General features: G+C 41.9%; 1 protein-coding gene and 1 pseudogene across 1 annotated transcript in view; one reads left to right on the forward strand and one right to left on the reverse strand.

Annotated features, from left to right (window-relative positions):
• Positions 1–27,685, forward strand: part of SLC35F3 (solute carrier family 35 member F3) — a 546,340-nt gene that overhangs the window by 114,859 nt on the left and 403,796 nt on the right. The window lies entirely within an intron of this gene.
• On the reverse strand, positions 13,370–14,077 carry LOC142429874 (elongation factor 1-beta pseudogene; annotated as a pseudogene).

Raw genomic sequence — 27,685 nt, forward strand, 5'->3', positions numbered from 1 at the left:
TAAATTTAAATAAAAGCTTTATCTAAATTTATTTTTAATTATTTTTATTTATTAATTTCAGATTGAAGAAGTAAATAATATTAATTTTAAATAACTTGCTTATTATTGTTACAGTCTCTAAGCTCTCAAAATCTTAAAGTTACTGATTGAGGAAACAGTTTTTAAGTTTGCTCCTGCTTCCTGTATTGGATCTGTTTCTTTCAAAGAACTCTGTTTGCTGTGGTCTCCTGTATGTTAGGATGCTTCTTCTATTGATGATTTTTACTGTTCCTTTCAGACAAATCCATTCTGACTCCTGTGATCCCCTGCATTACAGAGCAGAACTGCTTTTGGTAGGGGTTTTCATTGCTGTACTCTTTGCCAGGTTGCTCTTTGGAGGCACTGCTGAGTGAATTTGAACTGCCAACCTTTATGTTTGCAGTGGATCACAATTCTTTGGACTATCCACTGGCCTATTTAAGATAGAGGCACAAGAGACTGTGTAAAAGCCGAGTGGTTGGATAGTATTTATTTCTCAAACGGTAACTTTTCCTGGAGGGTGTTGGAGCCCGGAATGGGTGGTTTCCCTGAGGAACTCCAAGGATCCAGAGACCTGGATCTTCTCTCTTGTTTGGGTCAGTTTCTCCCAAAGGCAATCATTTAGTTTTTTGACTGAGAAGTAAGAACTGAGCGGAGGCTTATTTTTAGGAAGTCAATGGAGAAGGGGTTGGGCAGGGTGCTACCATTGAATCTCTAAACTTCAACTTCTCCCTTTTCATTTTAGCAAGTGGTGATTGGCATGGTAGGCATCTTGTCTGGTTGCACAGTGATCTAAGGCCTCCTTGCTTCTGATGTAGGTGTTGTACCAAATTTCCCATTTTCATTCCCATCTACTTCCAAAAAGCACTTGGTACTATTAAGCTCCCCAGGGATCCGGAGACTCAAATGTGGTTTCTTCCTAACTTAATCTTCTTTTCCTCCATGTATATCATCCATTCTCCACCACATAAAACATTTCAGCATTTAGTCCATTAAGTCAGTTGCCATTTATCCATCTGTTGTTCTGATTTCAAGATGTTATGGAGGGTTCATTTTTTTTATGATTGTCTCTCGAGGGTCCTAGATTTCCAAAGGATATAAGATAAATTACGGGCTTGTTCTCGCCAGAAGTCTCTCCTTAATATTCAGGAGAAATCTTCAACTCTATGCTGTCTGACTGGATGTCAAAGCAGTGATCCTGGTCAGGAGGCAGCAGATTGTGGCAGCCTGGAGCAGCAGTGTCTCAGGAGTAGAGATCATATCCTGGAGGTGAACAAGATTGTGTTAATCAGGGTTGACTAGAGAAACAAATTCATAGACACTCACATGTGTATAAGAAAGAACTTTATATATAAAAAAATTGTATGGTAAGAAAATATCCCTGCTCAGTCTAGGTTAAGTTCATAAATCATATATTGTTCCATATGTCTGTTACTAGTCTATAAATTCTTCTTCAGACTCACACAGTACATGCAATGATGCTGAATGCAGGAAGAAAGATCACAGGGTAGTGAGTGGACAGTCTTGTGGATCCAATGGCAGTGGAAGCATCTCAGCATGGGCCTAGGTCTCCACATGGCTCCTCCAGCCCCATAGCTCTGGCTCCATCAATGTAGCACATCTGACTTTTCAGCAGGAAGATGAAGTAGAGAGTGTGTCTGCCCTCCAATGAACTATTTATCTCCTTCACGCCTCCAAATGAGGTCATCAAGCTGTGACCTGAGTGACAGGCTAGACTCGACCCCTTCGCAGGTTGACAGGAGAGTATGTAAGTACCACAAAGATGATCTACTGGTGTGAAGAGCAAGGTCATGAAATGCCTACTTATGCTCTTGATGTGAAAGAAAAAAGCAAACGCAAACTCTGTTATTAATATGGTTACATGTTCAACATAACGCTGCATACTGGTTCAATATATTTGTCAAGGTGGGTTTGGATGCACGTGATGCACAGGGGTTTCCTGATAAGGAGGGTAGAAGAGGCTCCACAACATGGTAAGCGCTCCATCCTCCGTTCTTTTGGTATATTGACATAGCCTTTCAACGGTGCTATTTCAATCTGGCTAACTTTAAACAAACAAAGGTTAAGTAGTAGAATGCTTCCTGCATTTGTAAGTAGGCCAGAATTACTATGAAAATATTTTGTTTCATATAGTTCATATATGGATCTCTTCCAGTCCACTTGCCACGTAGCTCTCTTCCAAATGCCTTGTCATGAACACGCAAGAACTTCCAGCATTTCATTCTTGTGCTGAAACAGCTCAGTTAGTATGACATCGATTCTTTAAGCCTTGCGTTTCACCCATGCCTTCATGCGTCTTGGACCATCTGCACCAGCTGTCCTTGATTATAGACTACTTTCTAAAATCATTAAATATCTGCTAATTTTTCCCCAGTGGCTCTGTATATATTTTTTATGCTTTCTGCTTCCTTCAATATTTTGTCAGTACTCAAAAAAGTCCTTGCTATCAAGTTGATTCTAATTCATCTCAACCCTATAGGACAGGGTGGAAGTGACCCTGTCAACTTCTGAGACTGGTGGCATAGCATAGTTTTTATGTGGTGGGCTGCTAACTGCAAAGTCGGTAGTTTGAAACCAACAGCCTCTTCATGGAAGAAAACCAAGGTTTTCTCTTTTCATAAAGAGTCACGGTCTAAGAACAGGACTTCTGTTTTGCCAATAGAAAGCTTTAATATTTCAACTTGATACTCGATTATTTTCTTCTTCAGCTTGAGAAATGCCACGCACGCTCACTCCTTTTGTTTTTCTAGCTCTCGGTCTTTGCACATTGCATGATGATAAGAGGGTAAGTGAAATAGTATTGCTGCTAAGTTCATAAGTGATTAGATTTCCCCCAAGCAAATTGCTTAAACTTGTCTCTGTGATCAGTAAATGATCAGAGACAGTCTCAGTAGTACATGTGTCTTAGTCTCATTAGGGTGCCTTCAGAAAGATATCCCATTAAAACGTTGCCTTCAGAAAGGATCTGCCGGGCCAATTAGACCAGGCATCCTCAAACTATGGCCCGTGGGCCACATGCGGCCCGCTGAGGACGTTTATTCGGCCCTCCAGGTGTTTTTGCCTCATTTGTTTTTTTACTTCAAAATAAGATATCTGCAGTGTGCCTAGGAATTTGTTCATAGTTTTTTTTAAAACTATAGGCTGGCCCTCCAATGGGTCTGAAGGACAATGAACTGGCTCCCTGTTTGAAAAGTTTGAGGACCCCTGAATTAGACACGAGACAGAGGATCAACTCAGAAAGTCATGGCGTCTTTCATTTTCTTTTTTTATTCTGAAAGGGTAATCTTAATAGATTTTTTGGAGGATATAGGAATATCATGGGGACTTATGATGAAGAAGTTTTAATAAATGGAAAGCTACATTGTTGAGAAACAGGTCAGGAAAGTTGCACTGAGGAATCCCCCGCCCCCCATCATGACAATGCCTCTGCTCATTCTTCCAGAATAGCAAGGGCATTCCTACGAGAATTCCATTGAGAAGCCTTCCCCCAAAACCCACAGCCCTGATCTTGCCCCTTCAGACTTTACTTTGCCCAGAACCTTGAAGAAAATATAAAAGGAACGCAATAGATTCCCTTGAGGATGTCAAACTTATAGTTCTGATGTGGTGAACATTGAAGAGCAAGAATTCTTCCAGGAAAGGTTACAGAGAGGAATACCTCTTTTTCCTCACTTGCTAAATGGAGGCTATGTTGAGAAACAATTGCTTTGCTTTTTGATATTATTGTTTATAGTAAAAGTCTATGATTTTGTAGCAATACATTTTTTACTTCCTTTCATCCACTGAGTCACCCGTTGCCCTCTTCCATTCCATTCTTTTATTTCATGAATACTTGCATTTGGTTCAAGAGAAACTTTCGGGGTCTTTTTTGACATTCATTTGGTCATTTCTTTCTTTCCTGTCATTTTAACAGCTTTGGGCTTTTTCGTGTATGCTGTCCTCATGTCATCCCACAACTTGTCTAGTCTTACATCATTAGCACTCATTGCATTGTCTCTAAATGCAGGTAGCTACTCATAAACATCGATCTTTATCATACATGTGCTTATTCTAGATATTTCAAATAAGCCAGATCACGGATAATTTCATGTTTTGTGATGAACTTACACACTTTATTGAGGGTAATTTTTAAAACCTTTTTATTATGAATTGCATGGAGGTTTACAGAGCCGATGGTTTTTCCATTCAATAATTCATACACATTTTGCTTCATGTATGGATCATGTATTATACTTCCTCCCTGTTTTTCTTTCCCTGTCTTCTTCATTCTTAACTGTTCTGAAAGTTGCCCTTGTATTAACGCTGCCCTTTTTATGTCAGATGACTGACTGGTCTAAAGTCTCTGTACCTCACTAATGTTCTTGTTCCCCTTATAGACCTGCCTATGGTTTGGCTGGAAATTGAAACCTGGGGCCCGCTCATTTCCATACCTCGAGGGTGATTTCTTGCTATAGTTTGAGGGCTCCACCAGTCTCAATCTGGCCAGTTCAACTGGTCTTTTTGGTGATATTGAGTTTTGTTCCATGTTTTCCTCCCACTCTGTGCAGAAACTTCTAATGCGATCTTTTTCAGAGCAGTTCCTAATAAATAACGAGGCACCGTACAGTCGTTCTTGTCTTCTGGTCATGGATACTGATGTTCCTCTGGTCCATCAGTGCATTGGACTCATTGTTTCCATGTGGCTTTCAATTTTCTTTATTCTTGATTTCCCCAGACCAGGCAATATCAATAGTTGGCCCTTACATGGCATGCCGCCCAGGAATACTTAATCCTCAATTCACTGCTCACCAAAATAGGGATTACAACATTGTGCTTTGTGGCTTATGTTATGTTAATCGTCCTTCATGTCCTCCACGATGATGACACAGAACCCTGAGATACAGTGACTCGTTTCAAGTTCTTTGGTCATGTTTAAGAAGTTATCATGATTCCCTCCTGTAAGCATAATGCTTACATGCATGTAGTAGGGCTTACTTTCTCTTAAAGTTATCTAATATTAAGGCATCTTTCAAAGTTCATTTATGGAAACAATCTTACACAAGTTGTCTAAGTTTGCACCATGATAGGCCTGGGATTACAACAGCATTTTAGAAAACAGAATTGAGATGGCAGCTGGGGATAAGGGAGGGAAGGAAAAAAGTGCAGTGGAAAGGTGACTTGGAAACTCCTGTCAATCATTGCCCACAATGCCTGATATCTGGACTAGCGACCCTTTCACTGATAGACTTGAATGTACTTAGCAAGCCTGTGCCTCACCTAATGCTTCATTTGCTCATTGAGAATTCTTAGCATGTCAAAACCACAACTCACTTCACATGAAGGAGAAAAAAGATCCCAATGGTACTGCTGATCATATTTCCGAACTCTGAGTGAACACAGCTTGACCAGGTCTTCTGGACCCAGGGTAGAGAGCAGAGCTAACGACTGGAAGGGCAATAAATGTTTTGAGCTTGAACATTTTCTTTCCTCACATTTGTGAGGGATTTGCTTTGCAGCTCCAGCTCACTAACTAAAAACCACAGGTTTATGTATAATACAATTAAAATTCATTAAAAAAACATTTTATTAGAGGCCCATACAACTCTTATCACAATTCATACATGCGTCAATTGTGTCAAGCACATTTGTACATGTGTTGCCATCAGCATTCTCAAAACACCTGCTTTCTACTTGAGCCCTTGGTATCAGCTCCTCATTTTTCCTCCCTCCCTCCCCCCTCCCCCCTGAGCCCTTGATAATTTATAAATTATTGTTATTTTGTCATCTCTTACACCATCCAATGTCTCCCTCACCAACTTCTCTGCTGTCTGTCCCCCAGGGAGGAGGTTATATGTAGACCTTGTAATCTGTTTCCCCTTTCTCCCTCACCCTCCCTCCACTCTCCTGATATTGCCACTCTCACCACTGGTCCTGAGGGGCTCATCTGTCCTGGATTATTCCCTTTATTTCCAATTCCTATCTGTGCCAGTGTACATCCTCCGGTCTAGCCAGATATGTAAGGTAGAATTGGTATCACGATAGAGGGTGGGGACGGGGGGAAGCATTCAAGAACTAGAGGAAAATTGTATATGTCATCGTTGCTACACTGCACCTTGATGGGCTCATCTCCTCCCCACAGCCCTTCTGCAAGATGTCCAATTTCCCACAGATGGGCACTGGGTCAAAATTCTTTATTTTTTTTAATCTGAAAAATTTCCTGTAATGGATATTCCAATGCTTGACATTGGAGAAACTCAACCGTTAGGTAAATATCATGGTTCCCTAATATGCGTGCATAAACTGGAAAAATGAAGTAACAAGGCTCAGAATGGATGAGTTTGAATTGTGATAGGAGCAAAGACTATGGAATGAAGATACCATGAAATGCTAGACAGACCGACCCAACAACATCATTAGAAAATCAAACAGAATGTGCTTTAGATGTGGGGATGGTGGGATTGTCATGCTTTGAACATGTCCTTAAGAAAGACCACTTATTAGAGAAGTAGCAAAGCAGAAGGTCAGTGAGAACGAGGGAATCCTTCCCTGAGTCAGATGGACACGGCCATGAGTTCAAAGGTGGCAAAAACCATGGAGATGGCCCAGGGCCAGGCATTTTTTGTTCCACTCTACATACTGTTTCTATTTCCCACACAGTTACAGTCTGGGAAATGTTCTACCCTGTCTTACAGGGGCCCTGTGAGTTGGCATCGACCCGACGGCAGTGCTTGGTTTTGGTTTATAGAAAATGTTGCCGGGAATTGGAGCCCACTTGGTGGCCACTAGCACAAACAACCTTCATACCCTTATTTTAAAAATCCAAACCATTCTGACTCAAAGTGATCCTAATGGACAGTGTGTAACTGCCACTGTGCGTTTCTAAGACTTACTTTTTACAGGTGCAGGAAGCCTCATCTTTCTCCGGAGAAGCTGTTGGTGGTTTCAAACTGACGACCTTGTGGTTAGCACCCCAACTCGTAAACACTACTACTATGCCACCAGGACTCCTTCCCCTTCCTCCCCGCCCCCCCAAAAAAGAAACGGAGGGCCAGCTTGCTTGTTAAGAATAACATGGCAGAGTTGAGACAAGAGCCAGCCTTTCTCAACAACACACGTCTGTCCCCTGAGGAGCTATAATCTCGGCCCAATAGAGTAAAGTTTTATCTGCTCTTGCAAGTCTTTCTCTGTTCCCCCAGTTCAATACACATGGAATAATTAGTGAGCTGTGCTAAAAGCCAGGGCTCCTAATTGAACCTCTCGGGAAGTACAGCTGACTCAGCTGCCCAACCTGGTGAACACTTAAATAGAGTGCAGGATATTGAACATTTTCATTTTGTGAAAAAACAAAACAAAAAACTGTCCGTTGCCTGGTTACTACAGTGAAAAATATTAATGTGATTGGGCTTCTCTATGGCCCCAAAGTGAAGGATACTTAATTGTTAGTGGTAACAGTGACATGGAGGCAAAGGCCATGCCCCTCATTAGATTGGACGTGTTTGTTATAGTGATTGAGTTGGGCTGGCTGTTCTGTGTGCACCAGCCCACAGCACCGCTCGGTGCCAGGCCAGTAAAGCCAGTTATATTGACATGAATCATCAGGACAAGTAAACTTGTGTGAACTTGGACTTTAGGCCTGGCATGAGCAAGAACAGCATGAGGTACACACTCTTATTATTGCCACTTTACAGATGGAAAAAAACAAACAAACTGAAGATGAGAAGATCATCCGAGGAGACAGGTCCCGTAGAATTTATGTTCAGGGTGAAGTAACTCCAAAGTGCCAGCTCTTAATGACAACACTATACAACCTCTCGCGAACTACAGTAGAGTGATTATCAATGCATCCGACCCAGAAAACACGAGGTCTATTGTCTGAAATCACCTGCCACTGGTTAGGTAATTTTCCAGAACAGACAGGAGCCTCCTGGGTCAGAGGAGATCCATGAGGCTTCTTTTTCCTTCTTTTTTCTCATCCCATGATGCCATCAAAAGTGAGGACTGGAGAGATATTGTGGTATAAGGTTAAAAGTTCCAATCCCCATCAAGTTGACACCGATTCATGCCAACCTTGTGGACAGGAGGGCTTCACAAGCTTCATGAGAAAATGATGGTGTCTTTTCATTCCATTGTCCATGGATTTTTCACAGCTGTCTCTTAGTTCAGTGTAGAATGCACTCCATTGGGCTTTCTCTTCTTTTTAAAAATTTTATTGTTATTGAGAAGATTCACAGCAAAACATACAACCACTCAATCATGTTTGCATGTACAATTCAGTGATAATGATTATATTCTTTGAGTTGTGCAAACATTTTCACTCTCTTTTTCTGAATTAAGAGGTCATACCCCCACAGAATATTTTTTCAAAGCTATTTAATTTTTTTTTTACAAAACAGCCTTAGCACTTTCAAAGTACTCTCTATTGAGCTTAGTACAGTTGTCAAATCTGCGATTCCATTCTTGGAAATATTTTTCAAACTCAATTGTTTGAATGGCTGACAGTACCTCCCTTATTTTTTCTTCACTTCTTCCTTTTAAAAAAAATTTACGTCATTTTACTGGGGGCTCGTACAACTCTTATCACAATCCATATATACATCCATGGTGTCAAGCACATTTGTACATATTTTTCCCTCATCATTCTCAAAACATTTGCTTTTTGCTGGAGCCCTTGGAATCAGCTCCTCATTTCCATCCCCTCTCTCTATGCACCCTCTCCCTCATGAAGCCTTGATAATTTATAAATTATTATTATTTTGTCATATCTTACACTGAACAGCGTCTCCCTTCACCCACTTTTCTGTTGCCCATCCCCTAGGGAAGAGGTTATATGTAGATCCTTGTAATTGGTTCTCCTTTTCTATCCCACCTTCCCTCCTCCTTCCAGATATCCCCACTCTCACCACTGGCCCTGAGGGGTTCATCTGTCCTGATTACCCTGTGTTTCCAGTTCCTATGTGTACCAGTGTACATGCTCTGATTTAGCCAAGTTTGTAAGGTAGCATTGGGATCATGATGGGGGTGTGGGGAGCATTTAAGAAATAGAGGAAAATTGTGTGTTACATTGATGCTACACTGCACCCTGACCATTCATCTCCTTCTCATGATCCTTCTGCAAAGGGATGTCCAGTTGCCTACAGATGGGCCATGGGTCCCCACGCTGCACTCACCCTAATTCATGATGATATGATTTTTTGTTCTTTGGTACTCGATACCTGATCCTTTTGACACCTTGTGATCACACAGTCTGGTGTGCTTCCTCCATGTGGACTTTGTTGCTTCTGAGCTAGATGGCCGCTTGTTAACCTTCAAGCCTTTAAGACCCCAGGTACTATATCTTTTGATAGTCGGGCACCACCAGTTTTCTTCACCACATTTGCCTTCAGTGAGGTGTGCATCATGGAATGTCAGTTTAATAGAACAAAGTGTTCTTGGATTGAGGGAGCCCTTGAGTGGAGGCTCAGTGTCCATCTGCTACCTTAATACTAAGCCTATAAATATATGCACATAGGTCTATTTCCCCATCATCATATATAAATATATTTACATATGTACATGCCTGTATTTAGGACTCTATATATGCCCTTTGCCTCTATTTCTTTCCTCTATTTCCTTTTACTTTCCTCTTGTCCCACTATCATGTTCAGCCTTCATTTGGGTTTCAGTAATTCCTCTTGGTTACATTGTGTTGCTCACTCCCTACCAGGCCTCCCACACCCTCCTTGTCACTGGTTTTGAATCACTTGTTATTCCCTTGTCCGTGAGTTGGTTGGTTAACACCACTCTTCACCTCTTCTGCATCTTAAAATCACTGTCCTTTCATGTAGCTCTGAATTCTCAGGAACAAAAAGAAGTCACTTGGAACAAGGCCAGGTACATGGGGCATGAAAGACATGCTGGTTTTTGCCCAAAACTGATGCACTGAGATGGCTGCTTGGGCAGGCGCATTGTCATGGTGGCAAAACCAGTTCCCCGTCTGCCACAAATCAGGCCTTTTTTGTTATACACTGTCACACTATCTTTTCAAAACCTCTAACTATAAAGCTTGATTAATAGCCTGACCTGGTGGAATGAATTACAGATGCACTATGAGATGACATTTTGTCCAAGACGTTTTTGTTTGTTGAGTTTTTTTAATTGATAAATCATTTTATTGGGGGCTCTTACAGCTCTTATAAAAATCCATAAATCAATTGTGTGGGAGATTTGTACATATGTTGCCATCATTATTTTTGAAACATTTTCTTTCTGCTTGAGCCCTTGGTATCAGCTTCTTTTTTTTCCCGTTCTGCCCCCACCCTCTTACCCTCATGGATCGTCTGTATTTGTGCCCGTCCCTATTTCTGATAGCCTATCTATTCCCTGTGCCAGCGTTCTTAGGTTTGTCCCAATTCCCCTATTGATGGCCCTAATAGTGTGGGGTTTTACCTTGAAGTCTGTGATCCACCTTGAGTTTATTCTTGTGCATGGAGTGAGGTAAGCATCTTGCTTCATTTTTCTGCAGGTAGATATCTATTTTTTCCAGTACCACTTGTTAAAGAGAGCATCTGCTTCCCATTTGATATTTTCTGGGCCCTTATCAAAGATCAGTTGTCTGTAAGCTGATGATTTCATTTCTGGGGTTTCAGTTCTTTTCCATTGGTTTCAATGTCTGTCTTTATCTTTATACCAGCCCCACACTGTTTTGACCACTATGGCTGTACAGTAGGTGCTAAAGTCAGGTAAAGCAAGCCCCTTTCCCCACTTTGTCCTTCTTCTTGAAGTTCTCTGCTAATTCTGGCCTTCTTCCCTCAATATATGAAGATGGTACTTAGTTTTTCCAATTCTTTGAAGAAGGATGTTGGTGTTTATATCAGGATAGTATTAAACTTGTATAGCGCCATATGCAGGACTGACTTCTTTACTATATTAAGTCTTCCAATCCATGAGTATGAGATATCCTTCCATTTGTGGAGGTCACTCTTGGTTTCCTGTGCTAGTCTTCTGTAGTTCTCCTTGTACAGAATTTGGGGTTTTTTTGGTTATGTATATCCCTAGATATTTCAATTTGTACTTGGATATTGTGAAGGGTACTACCTTTTTGATCTCCTCTTCTGTCGACTCGTCTGATGTATGCAGCAGTGCGATAGACGTCTTTTTGTTGATCTTGTATCCTGCCACTCTGCCACATTCCTCTGTTACTCCCAGCACTCCTCTTGTGGAGCTTTTGGGGGCTTCCCATACAGAAAATCATGTCATCTGAAAATAACAAAAATTTCACCTCTTCTCTTATACGAATACCTTTGATGTCTTTCCTTTGCCTAATATTGTTAGCTAAGACCTCCAGTACGATGTTAAATAGAAGTGGAGACAAGGGGCATCCTTGTCTGGTCCTTTATCAGTGGGGTTGGTTTTTTCTTTTCTCCAGTGACTACAATGTTGGCTGTTGGCTTTCATATATTATATTGAGGAATTTTCCTTCCATTCCAGTCTTCTTGAGTGTCTTAAACAGGAATAGGTGTTGGATGCTGTCAAATGCTTTATTTGCATCTTGATAGCATCGTGTGGTTTTTATCCTCTTTCTTATCAATGTGATGAATAATGCTGATGGACTTTCGGATGCTGAACCATCCCTGCATCCCTGGTCATTCCTTGGTCATGGTGAATTATTCATTTTATAAAATATTGGGGGCAGCTGCAGCAGCATCTGGTGGGGGCACCAAGCAGTGGCAGGATAAGCTGCTGAAGCTGCGGGCAGGGACTATGACCAGTTGCTGTACAGGCCACCGCTGCTGAGGCTGGGGGCACTGATAGTGGCAGGAGGAAAGGAGCCCCCACTGCTGCCAAGGTGTGTGTGTGTGTGGCAATGGCGGGGAGAACCGCAGCAGGTAACTGAACTTACTGCAGGTGGACTGTGAACAGTGTCTAGCCAAGGCTGCTGGGGTCACGGGTGTGTGGTAGGAGGGAGTGGAGCTCTGTGGTGGAAACCCACCACCACATGGGGAGAAGGGAGTCTTGGGAGAAGGGAGCAGCTCACGGTCGAGAGTGCTGCTGGCAGAGAGTCAGAGTGTGGGTGTCCAGCCACGGTCGTGGGGGACTCAGTGGGACAACTGGCTAGCTCCGAGTGCAGCAATCAAGCTGAAGGGGCTGATTGGCTGGTGGTGGCCATGGTGGGGTCTGAGGTAGCACAGTCATGGGCAATAGATCTGTACTAATGGCGAAGGAATATGAGGGAGTACCCCCCCTAAAAAAAAGGAAAATAACTCCACAGGGTGGAGCTTTCATAGTATGTATTTTTCACACTAGGTGAGCATCCAGAAACTCACTCTGAGTTAGTTCACCCAGTGGCATTGCCCGGGACTGGTCAGGGGTTCATTCTGCGCACAGGGCAGCTATGGGTCAGAGCTGGCTAGACTGCACCGAACCACAAGAACATAGTTATCTAATGATCTGTAAACTTCACTTTAAACCATTTGCCCTTAAAAAACCAAATCAAACATGGATTCCCATGAATAGGATGAATAAGAATATTCCTTGCAGCGTTATAATGGTAAAATATAGAAACAACTCATGTCTGTCAATAAAATGTGGAAGATGTTTATTCTGGAAAACTGGACCGGGTTCAAAAGAGATGGACAGCTTCTGCCCATTTGATGTATTTTCTAAATGGACACATATTTCTCTCCCCGCCCCCCTCGTACTTTTATTGGGGGTTCTTAAAACTCTTATCACAATCCATGCATTGATCCAGTGTGTCACGCACATTTGCACATATGCTGCCATCGTTATTTTCAAAGCATTCTCTTCCCATTTGAACCCCTGATATCAGCTCCCCATTTCTTCCCCTCCCTCCCCCACCCACCCTTCCTCACGAACCCTTGATTATAGATTATTTTCATACCTTCCGTCATCCCTCACCCACTTTTCCATTATTCATCCCCCTGGGAGGGGGTTATAGATTGATCCTTGTGATGGATTTCCCTCTTTCCCTCCCACTCTCCCCTAATCCTCCTGGTATCTCTACTCTCTTTGTCGACCCTGAGGGGTTTATCTATCCTGGATTCCCTGTGTTGCAGCCTCTCATCTGTAGCAATGTGCATGTTCTGGTCTAATCAGATTTGTAAGGTAGAATTGAGGTCATGATAGTGGGGAGAAGGAAGCACCAAAGAACTAGAGGAAAGTTTTGTGTTTTATCAGTGTTATATGCACCCTGAGTGGCTCATCTCTTCCCTGTGACTCCTCTTTGAGGGGATGATGGACATATATTTCAAAACATTTTTCAGTTACAAAAACAAGCTGTAGAATGACACTGAATCATTGAATGTGCTTTCTAGTTGTATGTCCACACGAATGCAAACATTTTTTTGTCTTTTAGTCATTTATTTAAGTGCAAACATCCAGGTGGGATTTTAGATCTTTTGAAAGAGGCCACATTCATGGATTGCAAATAGTCCTCAAAAGCAGTTACCTGTCCTTCCAACATATCTGTACCAACTTTGTCATCTTCAACTACACACAGTATTTGAAGTTTTCTAATTCCATACCCCACCGGAACGAGCTTGGATGAGCCCCAGACCAAGCCGTCTGCTGGAATGCTCCTGACGCACTCTTCCAATTTTGCCTTATCGGCCTCATCGTCCCACGGTTTCACATCTAGTAAGATGGAAGACGGCAACAAGTGCAGGCTCCTCGGCTTTCCTTGACTCATCCTGTGCAAGGCGTGCTTTTCTCAGCCTCTTTGCTTCTTCACTCTCCTCCTCCTCATCAGATCCAAAGAGATCGATGTCGTCATCGTCCTTACTGTCTGCAGCGCCCCTTCCTGTGGTGTCTTCCACATTAGTAGGGCCACACTTGCCCAAAGCTTTCTGTACTCCTGGCAACTGGCCTTTTCCTTTTCACACGACTTGATGTGATTATACCAACGCAGGGCATGATACAAGTCAGCGGGCGCAGGGCCGGAGATTGCTTCAAACACCACCATGTCTGCTTGTGATGACACATACCCCTCGATGTAGCTCTTGACGGCCAGGTAGTCATTGAGCACCTGAAGGCCGGCAGGGCTCTTCAAGCCTCAGAAACCCATGGTGTCGGCTGTACCAGGAGGCGGGTGGCAGTGGAGGGAAAGTGAGTCACAGACGAAAGGGTAGAACGCACTCTCATTTCTCAATGTAAAATCTCGAGCCCTGAATTAAATAACAAATGATCTGCAGGTTTGGTTTTTGTGCGTGTGCGTGCTTGGCAATAACTTAACAAAAGACTCACTTCATATTAAATTTGTACTTCTAGGTTCCCGAAGATGAGGGAACATTTTTGTTGTTGTTGTTGCTGTGAGAATTAGCACTCAAAGTACCATAAAATTGGTTATAATTGGGGTGATGATGGGAACTGGAATTGGAGTTAGGGAAAATAAAATCTTGCGTTGGCCTAAGTTTTAATAAGGTGGAAATATCCCTGTATTAATAGCAAAATTAATTATGAAAGTGAAGAAAACATACCTTTTGTATTAAAGATAACTTACAGAAAAAGGGGTGAGGGACTTAGCTTGTAAAGGAGACTTGTTTTTCTACACACTTTGCCAAAGTTCTAAGAGTTATTATTTATTGCTGATGAGAAACTAGTTTCCTTGTTTAGAAATAAAATTCTGGTAAGTACACCTATTTCATAGTCATGGTATGAGTCACTGTAACTTTCTTTTCTTCCTTATTTTCAAAAGGTATTTCTATCTTATTGTTCCTGAATTTTACCCTCACTTACAAATTTGCAGCTGGTCCAATACACATTAAGATAGAAATTCATTAATCATAGAATTAATAATACTCCTCAAACAAAAGGAATTTTTAAAGGGATTCTGAGAGAAATTCTTAGCATGAAATTAAAGATTTTTTAGTCTTGAAGTATAAAATGGGGGAAATGAACAGCACTGAGATATTCTGGTGAGAATTTTATTAGTTTTTCTTTTCACTCCCGCTCACCCATGTTTCTCTTTAACCACTATGGTTTGCTTCTTTTGGTGTGAAAAACACGTTTCTTGATTTATTATTATTATTTTAATTGTTAGCTTTTACAGATTTTGTAACATTCCATAGTTCAGTCACATCAAGCAATATTGTACACTTGTTAGCCACAGTCAGTTTTAAATCAATCTCCTTCTTCTTGATATCCACTCCCCTTTATCATCTCCTCCTCTCCCCTGCACCCTTATTGTTATTTTATATATAATAGATATCTACTTTATTATATATATTGCTCTATCATACTCTGCCTCATATGTCCATGCACCTACAATTCTGTTGTTCACTCCCTTTGAGTGGGGTTGTACAGTCATCATTGCTATCGGCTCCACAGTCCCCTCCTTCCCACCCTCTCTTCTCATACCCTCAGCAAACCGTTACGTCCATTACTTTTTCTGAGGGATTACCTACGTTGATTTTCATGCATTCATTGATCTTAATTTTGCCAATGACCATACACAAGTCAAACAAAGTTAATGAGGTAGAAATGAAATCATAATAGTAGGGGGAGGGAATGCTAAAGAACTAGAGGATAGTTATGTGTTTCGTTGGTGCTATTTCATACCCTGGATATATCACCCCTTCCTTTGGCGCTTCTGGGAGGGACTGTCCAGTTGTCTTACAGGTGGTTTGGGGGTTTCCACTACATCCATGCTCCTTCACATCAAGTTGGTTGCTTATTTTTGACCTTCTGATACCTATTCCCATCGACACCTCATGATCACACAGGTTGGGGTGCATCTTCTATGTGGCCTTTGTTGCTTCCTACTAGATGGACCTTTGTTTATCTTCAAGCCTTTAAGACCTTAGGTGCTTTATCTTTTAATGGCTGGGCCCTTAATTTTGCTCCTACATTTTCATTGATAACCTTTATAATTCAAGGTTCTATCCTTGTAACTTTACCAAGCTGTTTTGAGTACCATTACTATGTAGTAGGTTTTGAAAAGAGGTAGTAAGAGACCACCTACTTTGGTCTTTTTTTTTTAAGTAGTGCTTTGCTTATCTGGGTTTCTCTTCTTTGCATATAATGTAAAGATTCGTTTTTATGTGTCATTGAAGAATGATGCTATGATCTGGATTGTCATTGCATTATACTTATAGATTGCTTTAGGTAAGATTGACATTTGCATCCTGTTACATTTTCCTGTCTATGAAACTGGAGCCTTTTCCCATTTCAGTATTTATTTTTCAGTATGAAGTATGAATCTAAGAAAGTTGGAAGTCTCCAAATATGAACGGAATGCATAAAGATTGTTGTACGAGGCATTGGTGAGCTGAAATGCACTGGTAATGGCCATTTTGTAATCAGGATATCTTATGGTGTGCTATGCCAAGATTCAAGAGCAATGGCATTGCATTCATGATCAAAAAGGACATTTCAGGATCTACTTGAAGGACTGTTGTCTGTTGTAGGATAATATCTAGCTGAACAATAAAATCAGTCAATACAACTGTTATTTCAATTTATGCACAAAGCACTAACGCTAGTGATGAATAAATTGAAGAATTTTGCCAATATCTTTAGTCTGAAACTGATTAAACGTGCAACCAAAATGCATTGATAAGGAAGATTGACAGAGTGGCTACAATAATGATCTCAAACATAGGAACAGTTGTGAGGATGGGGTAGGACCTGCCGGCAGTGTTGAGTTCTGTAGTACATTGGGTCACGATGGGTTGGAACTCACTTAAAGGCACCAACAACAACAATTGTTAGTTTCTAATGCTTTAGTTTCCTTTGTCCAAGTGTTTTATACCTCTCTTAGGTTTAATCCTTAAATAGTTCCTCTTCTGAGTGGTTATTATGAATGGTATCGTTTTCTTAATTTCATTGTCATAGTTTTCTTCCTTTGTATACAGGAATCCTATTGATTTTTGTATCTTTTCTTGTAGCCTGGAAGACTGCCAAAATTTTCAATTAATTCCAGCCATTTATGATCAGATCTTTTGTATTTTCTAGAATCATGTCATGTAAATGGAAATTTTTACTTCTTCATTGCCAAATTGCATGGTTTTGATTTCCCTGTGAGATCTAATAACTCTGGTTAAAGTGTCAGGATTATATTAAACAGGAGTGGTGATAAAGGGCCTCCTTTTCTAGTACCTGTTTGGCTCAGAAATGCTTTCAGTTTCCTTTCATTCAAGAAAATGCTGACTTAGCTTTGTGTATATGACCTTTATTATGCTGAGGGCTTTCTCTTCTGTTCATATTTTTTTTTTGAGTAGGAAAAGGGAGTTTAATACAGACTACATTAAGCCAAGACCTAACCATACCAATCTTCAAATCTTCCCTTTCTGGGTTTATTTCCTGAGACAACTACTGAGACAGTAGAAGAAGAAAAAAAGATTAACTAGAACATGGGGATTAGAATGATGGGGGACTTGCTTTTAATTAAGACTAAAATACCAAGAGGGTTTCTGTTCATATTTTTGGAATATTTTATGTAAAATGAAAAGTGAATTTCATGAAATGTTTCTCTGTATTTGACACGATCATACGACTCTGTTGTTTTATTTATATGGTGAATTACATTAATTGTTTTTCTAATGCTGAACCATCCTTGCATACCTGGTATACATCTCACTAAATTATGGTGTATTTGTTATCTTTCTAATGTTTTGCTGAATTCTATTAGCTAGGCTTTTTTTTGAGACGGTTTGCATCTGTTTCATAAGGGTGTTGGTTGGCCTACAATTTTCTATTCTGGTTTTGTGTTTGCCTGGATTTGGTGTCACAGTGATACTTGTTTCATAAAAATGAGTTTGATGGTGTGTTGTCCATGTTTACATCCAGGGATAGTTTGTGTAAACTTTGTGTCAAATATTCTCTGAATGCTTGGTCCAATTCCTCAGTAAAACCATCTGGTCCTGAACTTTTTGTTGCTGGGAATTTTTTTTAATGACTTGCTCTATTCCTCTTTATGCTATACATCTGTTAAGGCTTTCTTTATCAGTCTGAATTAATTCAGGTAGGCAGTTTGTTTCTGGAAACGTATGCATTTTTCTGGTTTTTAAAATTTGTTGGACTACAGTTTTTCATAGTATTGTGTGCTGAGCAGCCACGCTGTTGCTAGCAGCGATTGACGCACCCCACCCCCAGGGCGGGCCTCCATGCCAGGAGTTGCTTGGCTGCCCCTCAGACACACGCAGCTGTGGCGGGACCCCCTGAAGCAGATGCCACTCGTGGGACCCCACTAGGAGAGAAGTTTCCCCTTTCTGCAGTTTCCCTCTCCCCACATGGCAGTGATCCGCTCCTGGATATGGGTCCCACCTGCCATCACCCAGGGCCCCCGTAACTGACCTGAAGTCTACAGTTAGCTGTCTGGGTGACTTGTGACTGGGGATGATCTAAGCCCATTGTTGCCGGGGACCCCTCCACCCGTGTCCCTGCCTGCCTGGCCGGCCCCCACCAGCTTCACTACCGCTCTCTGCCTGGGAAGCTTCCCTCTGGCACACTCTCTGAGCTGGCAGCCCTGGGCACTTCCCGCAGGCAACACACCTGCTGCCTGAGCTCATACTGCATCTACTCATGGCCCTCCGTTTCCACTGGAGCCCCTTCTGTCTGCTCCAGGCCAGTCCACTCCACTGCAGTGCTCTGGAGTGTTCCCAGCGCCTTCATCCCTGAACTCTAAGCCTTCCTGCTCCAGGCGGTTCCTGTCAGTGCAGAAGGCTAGCACCACTGCCCTGTGTTTCCTGCTGGAACTGCTTCTGTCCGATCCCGGGTTGGCCCACGCCACTGTGGTACACTGCAGTATTCCCAGTGCCAGTGTCCCCAAATGCCTTCCTGCCCCCCGCCCTTTCCTGCTAGTTGAGGAGGCTAGTGCCTCGACCCTGCGTTTCCTGCAGGAGCTGCTTCGACCTGCTCCTGGGCCGACCCATGCCACTGCAGCGCCCCTTGCTGTCCCAGTCCTTTCCAGCTGGTGCAGGAGGCTCACAGCAGAAGTGTGCTTCCTACTGGTGCAGCTTCTGTCTACTGGCTCGATATTGCATGCCTGCAGGTAGCCCGGGGGGGGGGGGGGGTGCATGCTTGATCTGAAGAGAATTCATTCCGTTCACATATTCTGGCTTTAGAGCCCTAGATCAGCACCACCTCCCTTGGCAGCGAGGCCAACCCCACCTCCACCTTCTATTAGGGCATCTTTAAAAATAGGAGGGAAATGGGAAAACAGTGTTTTACTCATTTTTATTTTTAAATTTTTAATTAATTTTTCCTTTCTCTTTTTCCTTTTCTTTTCGTTCTCTCTCTTTTTAAAAAGAAAAGAAAAAAGGCTGCTAAGTGTGCCCTGACAGATCAGGTCAAAGCACCCAGGGGCATACATGTAGTCTCCAGCCCCCACTGCAGTCACTGAAACTTCTCACGACTGTGGGCCAACGAATCATCGAGGAGTTCTGCTCCTCCACAAAGTATTCTATAACATAGAAGAGGATGGCAAACTCCCCAAATCAGGCTATGAAGCCAGCATAACTTTGATACCCAAACAGGGCAAAGACCCCACATGTATAGAGAACTACAGACTGATATCTCTAATGAAAATAGATGCAAAAATCCTTAACAAAATATTGACCAATAGAATACAAAAGTATGTCAAACATATCATCTACCACGACCAGGTAGGATTCATCCCAGGGATGCAGGGATGGTTCAACATTTGAAAATCCATCAATATAACCACATCGATAAGAAAAATATAAGAACCACATGATAATATCCAAAAAAACATTTGACAACATTCAACACTCATTCTTAATTAAAATATTCACGAAGATAGGAATGGAAGGTAAATTCCTCAAGCTGATACAAGTTATCTAACAGTCATCATCATAGACAATGGAGAAAAGACAAAAACAACCCCAATGAAAAAGGGTACCAGACAAGCATGCCCTTTGTCCCCACTTCTATTCAACGTCATGCTGGAGATCCTAGCTAACAACATAAGACAGCAGAAAGACATTAACAGTTTCCAGAGGGGAGAGGAGGAGGTGAAACTGTCACTATTTGCAGACGACATGATCCTGTACTTTAAAAACCCCAAAAGTTCCACAGTGGGAGTACTTATAGCAATAGAGGAATATGGAAGAGTGGCAGGATACAAGATCAATAAACAGAAGTCGGTAGGTTTGCTATAAACATCAGAGAGGACCATAGAAGAGATCAAGAAGGCATTACCCTTCACAGTAGCCAAGAACAAACTGGAATAACTAGGAACATATTTAACAACAACAACAAAAACAACTAAAGACTTATACAAGGAAAACTATAAGACCCTACTACAGGAAACCAAAAGCGACCTCCACAAAAGAAAGAACATCCCATGCTCATGTATTGGAAGGCTCAACATAGTGAAGATGTCAATCTTACCCAAAGCACTTTACAAGTTTAATGCTATTCCAATTCAAATCCCAACAACCTTCTTTAAAGAACTGGAAAAAGTGACCACCAATTTCATAGGGAGAAGGAAGAAGCCCATAATCAGCAGAGATCTCCTCAAGGAGAAAGACAAAGTTAGAGGAGTCTCTTTACCTGATTTTAATACCTATTACATAGCTACAGTGGTCAAAACAGCGTGGTACTGGCACAATGACAGATACTTCGAGCAGTGGAAAAGATTACAAAGCCCAGAAGTAAAACCATAAGCATATTGATAACTGATCTTTGATAAGGGTCCCACAAACATCAAGTGGGAAGCAGATGCCCTTTTAAAACAAGTGGTGCTGGAAATAATGGATATCCACATTTAGGAAAATGAAACAAGATGGTCACCTCACCCCATGCACAATGAAAAACTCAAGGTGGATCATAGACCTAGAAATAAAACCCCAAACCATCAGGACCATCAAGGAAGGAATCGGGACACACCTAAGCTCATTGGCCGAGGGAAATCATAGACTCACTGCAATAGGGAAGGGTACACATTACTGATGAACTGGAAATTAACAAATGGGATTTAATAAGAGTAAAACATATGTGTGCCTCGAAATACTTCACCACGAGGATAACAAGGCAACCCACAGCCTGACAGAGGATTTTTTAGTAATGACACATCAGACAAAGGGCTCATTACTAAAATCTATAAAACTCTCATGGCCTACAAAAGAGGAAAAACAGTTAACCCCCTAAGGAAGTAGGCAAAAAACTGAAAAGAACTTTCACTAGGGAGGAGACCCATATGGCCAAGTTACATAAGAAAGTGTTCTTGTTAATTAGGCATAAGATAAATGCAAATTAAAGCAACCATGAGATACCACCTAACACCCCTGAGGTTAGTCCAAATCAGCAAATCAGAGAGCAACAAGTGTTGGAGGGGCTGTGGTGAAGTAGGAACCCTCCTCCACTGCTGGTGATCGTGTAGATTTGTACAGCCATTGTGGAAAGCGATCTGACGATACTTAAAGAAAATGGAGATTGATCTACCTTATGACCCAGCCATCCCTCTACTGGGTATCTACCCAAAGGAGATAAGCAATCTCACCACTGGTCCTGAGGGGTTCATCTGTCCTGAATTCCTTGTGTTTCTAGTTACTATTTGTACCAGTGTACATCCTTGATCTAGCCGGATTTGTAAGGTAGAATTGGGATTATGATAGTGGGGGGAGGGGGGGAGGAAGCATTTAGGAGCTAGAGGAACGTTGTATGTTTCATCGTTGCTACACTGCACTGTGACTGGCTCATCTCCTCCCTGCGGCCCTCCTGTTAGGGGATGTCCAGTTGCCTACAGATGGGCTTTGGGGCCCCACAAAGATAAAGTAAAATAATATTGCTACGGAACCATAAAACTCTTTATTAAAAACAAGCAACAGAGTGTGCAATGTCTGTTTCTAGACCTGTCCTCCATCTAGGTCTATACACGTTTGAAGGTGATGTTTCCATTTCTCACTCTTTCCTGTGCTCTTCAATTTACACACATAACAACAACAGTTTTGGCATCCATGAGGGACTCACATCATGGTCCTTGAAAGTGTTCTTGGCGTTTGGAAACAAACAGAAGTCTGAAGGGCCAATAGCAAGGCTGTAGTATGGATAGGATAGGGTATCCCAACAAAATTCTCATAGGAGAGTTTGTGCTATCCAGGGAGAATGAACATGGATACTGTTGTGATGGGAAAATGGTCAGTGCAATTTTAGTGGGCTTTTTCCCATCAATGAAGTTTTCAATTTTCTTAAAAGAATTTTTAAGCCCCTGTGATTGTCCTGTATCCTTCAAGAAAACATATCAAAATTGCTCCTTGGAAATCTGACAAAACAATCCCTGTGAGTTGACCTCTCTGCTTTGAATTTAACTGCCCAGGCAGATCCCCTAGAGCCAATGTTTTGACGGGACCATTCCTGAAGGCACCCTAAGGCATGGGTATGAGCAGATCAGTTGATCTCTGAGATAAATATAAACATATTTTGTTTGTAATAAACCTGTGCGAGTATGTACCGAAACTCTAGTAGCAATACTTTTAAAATCTGTCCTCATTTTAACGATTATTACAAAAATGAAGTACAAAATTATTAAGATATTTCATAGAGAATTCATAGATTTCTCCTGAAGATGCCCATGGAGCCCACTTGAAAAAACACTTTGGTGTAACATGCTTTCTCATAGGTGGTTTAGGGAAGGTTAGGTCTGAGGATGCGAAGCAGATCACGAAAAATAAGTGAATGCAATTAAGGAAAGATCAGGGTTAGTAATTAAAAACAGATATGATGTTTCTGCTGGGTTCTGCAGATTCCAGGTCCAAAACCTGGCAGACACCCTGGGACTGTGGTCCCACTTGCCTTTGAATCAGAATGTCCTGGATGAACTCATGGAAATGTCTTTTCTTCTTGGCTTGCATATCCTTTCTCTCCCACCTACTCAGTTTCTCCCCAAAGCTGGCTCTCAACACTTTAGAGAAGCCATTGGGCATCCGATAGGCCCCACGGGAGGTCAGGAGGGCTCAAGTATCAACAGTTGGCAAACATACTGCCAGCTTGTTTTATTATTTCCAGATACTCATTTATGATGTATGAACAAGTGGTCCCAATGAGCCCATGTTCTAGAACTATATGCTTTGGAGTAGAGAAGAGCAACTTTTCCTAGACAGAAGTGGACCTATCTGTGGCCAGGGCATGTGTGTTGTTCATTCTTTTTTTTCCTCTTCTCTCCAAGGTCTCGGTTAAAGCCACTGATGTTTGCTGCAAAAGCTCCCTTTCTCTGGCAATGGAAGCCCCTGCTTTCACGCCACCATTTGTCTCCTCCAATCCCTTGTTCCTCCAAGGCCACCATGTTATTCTGAAACACAGGTGTGTGTTCTACAAAGGTTTTCCTAGTGCATATTTTAGGGCAACATCTGAAAGTTCGATCGCTGCTCGTTCTTATGTGTGTCCCTCAGATGGCAGTTGCTTTTTCAACCCCCGTTGACCGTCACTCATTCCCCCCACCACCCCCAGGAGTTTTTCGTATATCTGTTTTCTGCCATCTTCACACAGTGACTCCAGAAGCCAGAGTTGGTGCATGGTCCATTTCTTTTCCCAAATTGGGAACAAACACGGAGGAATGGGTTGGGAACAACACCTTCATTTAGTTACTAGACTGATAATAGTTTGCCACTGAGCTCGTGCTGATTCAGTGTGAACCCACGTGAGTCAGAGTAAAATTTACTTTTTAGGAGTTTCAAAGGATGTAATCTTATAAAAGCAGATCACCCGACCTTGTTTCCCTGACACCACTGGGTGGCTTTGAAACTACAATCGTTCACTTAGTACCTGAGTGCCAACATTTGCACTACTCTGAAACGTTCTGAGACCTGCGTGCATCCCCACCGCCTTGCTGATTGAGGCGAAGGTTAAAAAATTCATTTTTAATATATCCCTTACCACCACAATTTATATAAGTAAATACCTAGAAATGTGATCGATTTTATTACAACTCCATGGCACTTTTGCATGGTGCTGAAAATCACTGAAAAGTGGATGTATTGATGTACGTAAATGTAGATCTGTAGATCTTTAAATCTCCCCCACCTCTGTGTATTGGACACGAGCAGTCTAGCATTATCCAATTTAATTTTTTTGAAGGAAGAGGCATTTGAGTAGAAAGTGAAAGTAAATGTTCTTTTTCCTTCTGTCCAAATATATTTTGCAAACACTCCACACTGCTGTGGTTGATGGCACTGGCAGATCTGTGTTTGCGGATGTGGTAGCATTTCATTTGCTCGGATGATTCTTAAGAAGTCACTTCACGTTTAAGTCCACTCAAGTACAGTGCTCATAATCCCGTTAAATTTTTGATTGTTCTCCCGTTAGCTAGAAACATGCCATTTAATCATCCAGGGCTTCGGTAAGACTTTGTTTTTAATTTGCTTTTCACAGCCCAAGATTGTTTTCCGCTGTTTTGATCTAGGCAAATAAATTATGACTCATCCACCAGCTCCACCTCAGGGAGGCAAAATGTACATCGTAGCGAGTGTACTGAGCTTTGCTGAATAAAAGCATCCAAGGTTCCCCAAACTGGAGAATCCCTGTGAGCCTGTGAGGCCTGTTTTAATTTCCCATTTGTCAGCAGCCCATTGGTAACTACTACCCTTTAAAAAAACTATCACTATTCACTGTGAGAATTTAGTAGCACTTTCTACTCAAATACCTCTCTTTCCTCAAAAAATTAAATCGGGTAATGCTGGACTGCTCATGTCCAAGAGACAGAGGTGGGGGAGAGTCCTAGAGATAGATCCACATTTCAGTGATTTTCAGCACGATGCAAATCTGCCCTGAAGTTGTAATAAACTTTATCAAAATTCCAAGTACTTGTTTATATAAATTGTGTGGGTAAATGAGCCAAGGTCATCAGGAGAGCCCTTTGGTTTCTAGTTTGCTAGCAGGTCCTGCTCACCCTGTTCATTTGAGGTGTGGAGTCCTGGCATGACTTTCTCACCTCGCACCAAGACACACGCGTCCTTCTAGAAATCCTTCATAGATCGGAAATTTTGAATTGGTGACACAAGGCCCCATCCCCCAGGCCACCCTCTCCGGATTCATCCTTTTCAGTCTTTCAAACCCTACGGAGGACTGTATGAAACAGGGGAATCACGAGGTAGGGGGAGTCCCAACGAATAAATGGTGTGTGTGTGATCAGCTGGTAAAAGGAAAGGCTGGCAGCTAGTGTCCGTCCAGAGGTTCCCTGGAAGAGCGTCTTGGCCGTATACCATGAACAATGGGTCATTGAGAAGCCTACAGAGCGCAGTTCTCCTCTGACACACGCGGGTTTGCTAAAAGTTAGAGTTAATCAGACAGCACGTGATTAGTTTGTTTGTTCCAGACTGAAGACAAGCCAAGAAAGATAGCAAAAGTGGCTTCTGGGGTAAAGATCATCATCTGACCCACCCTCTCCTTCTCGGCAGCTGCCTCAGTCCAACCTGACATGGGCTGGTTCACATCTTCTTACTCTGGGCAGTCAGAGCCAGTGGGGTGGGAGAGAGGGAGGCAGGCAATAATTCACCAACTTTAAACTGATGTGTAAAAGGGATTTATGTCATCACATACCATGGTGATAAGACAGTGATAGCTAAAGACTCCAGGTGCCCTAGGAACAGTGCTCACATGTTGCTCAGTCTAGTCAGGGAGTCCCAAACTACATTGTAATAACCTGCCGGGTTGTGCTTGATAATAAGACATTTGCATAAACAGCAATGACTCCATCATCTCTACCAAGTACCAATTCCGTGTGCATATTCTCGACACAGAATTCATCTTGATAACATACAGCAGTGAGTCCTTTCGGAACGTCTTTCAATTTCCTATGAATTTAAACTTTTCATTTTTTTTTCTTTTATTAGATTTTCCATGTTGCTGATCCATATCAATCCTATGTTGTTTTTCTCTGGAGATGAATAAAGTGCATTCATCGCTTGTATTCATAATGCAAAGCATGATAGATGTTCAAAGCCGAAAGAAGACCAAAATGAACTTCACTTTGACACTTGTTCAAACCTACCCAGATTGCAGCGTCCTTTGACTTACACAGAAGACACCCCTCATATGTCTGCAGACCATGTTCTCCTTCAATCCCAGAGAGGCTCACTCCATAGAGCTAAGGGGGTGGGGGTGGGGCTTTCTGACAGCTCCAGCTGCCTTCTCCTCTTCTTTGCAACTCAGATTTTCTGGTAGAGTTCCAGGTGATCACATGCAAGGAACGAGGAGGTCTCTTGAATGGGGGCCATGCCTTCAGGATATATCTTCAGCTCTAACACTTGTGGCTCAGCAAAGGGTACAAAAATGCAAGCCTCTGGAAAAGTACACAACTTTACTGTGTATTGGGTTGAATATGTTCCCCTAAAATTCATATCTGCGCCGAACCTTGGAACTCGAACTTATTTGGAAATGCAGTCTTTATAGCTTTAGTTAAATTATAGTTAGTTACACTGGATTATGCTAGGTCCTAAATTTGAAATCTTGTGTCTTTTCAAGAACGGGGAGATTTAGAGGCAGAACAGTGAGACATGGGGGAGGTCATGTGATGAAGGCAGAGATTGGAATGATATGGTGAATCCAAAGTGTTAGTGAATTTCTATTTTCTGGTGGTTCATTTTGGAAAAATTTAACAGCAAGGTTGGCTGCTCCCTGTTACTCCAGGAAGCTTAGATTGACATCAAGATGTTGGGTGTGCCCCTACTCCTAGCAGGCTGTTTCTCATAACCATATCATACTGGAACACAGGACTGAGAATAAGAAATTGAAGAATTTGACCAACGTTTGCAGTCTGAAACTGCATGCAATGAAGATGCATTAATATTACCGGTGATTGGAATTCGAAAGTTGGAGAAAAGAGGATCAGTCATTTCAAAACGTGACCTTCATGATAGAAATGATGCTAGAGACCACACGACAGAATCTTGCAAGACTTGTTTATTGCAGATATCTTTTTTTTTCGACAATCTGAATGGCAACTAGACACATTTACCTCACTGGAATCAAATCGATTATATATGTAGAAAGAGATGATGGAGAAGTTCAATGTCATCAACCCAAACAAGGTCAGGGTCTGACTGGAACAGACCCGTCAATTACTCCTTTGTAAATTTAGCTTAAAGCAGAAGAAAATGAAAAGAAGTCCATGAGAGACAAAACATGGCATTGAGTGCGTTCCACCTAGAGTCAGAGAGCTCTTACAAACAGATTTGATGCACGGAACACTAATGGCCAAAGACCAAGTGAATTCTGGACCGACATGAAGAACATCAGGTATAAAGAAAACACGAGGCAGAAAAAATAAAGGCAGAAAAAGACCAAAATGGAGGCTGTAAGGGATCTTGAAACTTGCTCTTGAATGTAGAATAGATTTAAAAAGTGTAAGAAATGATGAAGAGAAAGAGCTCCGAGGAGATGTCAAAGAGTGGCTTGAGAGGACAAACTAAACTATTATATTGAAGTATGCAAAGACTTAGAGCTAGAGAGCCCCAAATGAAGACACGCTAGCGTTTCTCAAACAGAAAGACTGAAGAACAAAATTAAGCCCCAAGTTGCAATCTTTAGGGATTCTTTGCACAACATAAATAAGCTTACAGCCTTTTAAACAAGATGGAAGAGCACAATCACTGTAAGAAAAAGAACTCTTCAACATTCAACCAATTTAAGAGGCAGCATGTGATCCAGAAAATCGCCCTGATGATGTAGTTAGCTACAAGCTGGACTACTACCTGCAAGGTCAGCAGTTCAAATC

The sequence above is a fragment of the Tenrec ecaudatus genome, chromosome 1 (genome assembly GCF_050624435.1).
Source record: "Tenrec ecaudatus isolate mTenEca1 chromosome 1, mTenEca1.hap1, whole genome shotgun sequence".
In the NCBI taxonomy this organism is placed as follows: domain Eukaryota; kingdom Metazoa; phylum Chordata; class Mammalia; order Afrosoricida; family Tenrecidae; genus Tenrec; species Tenrec ecaudatus.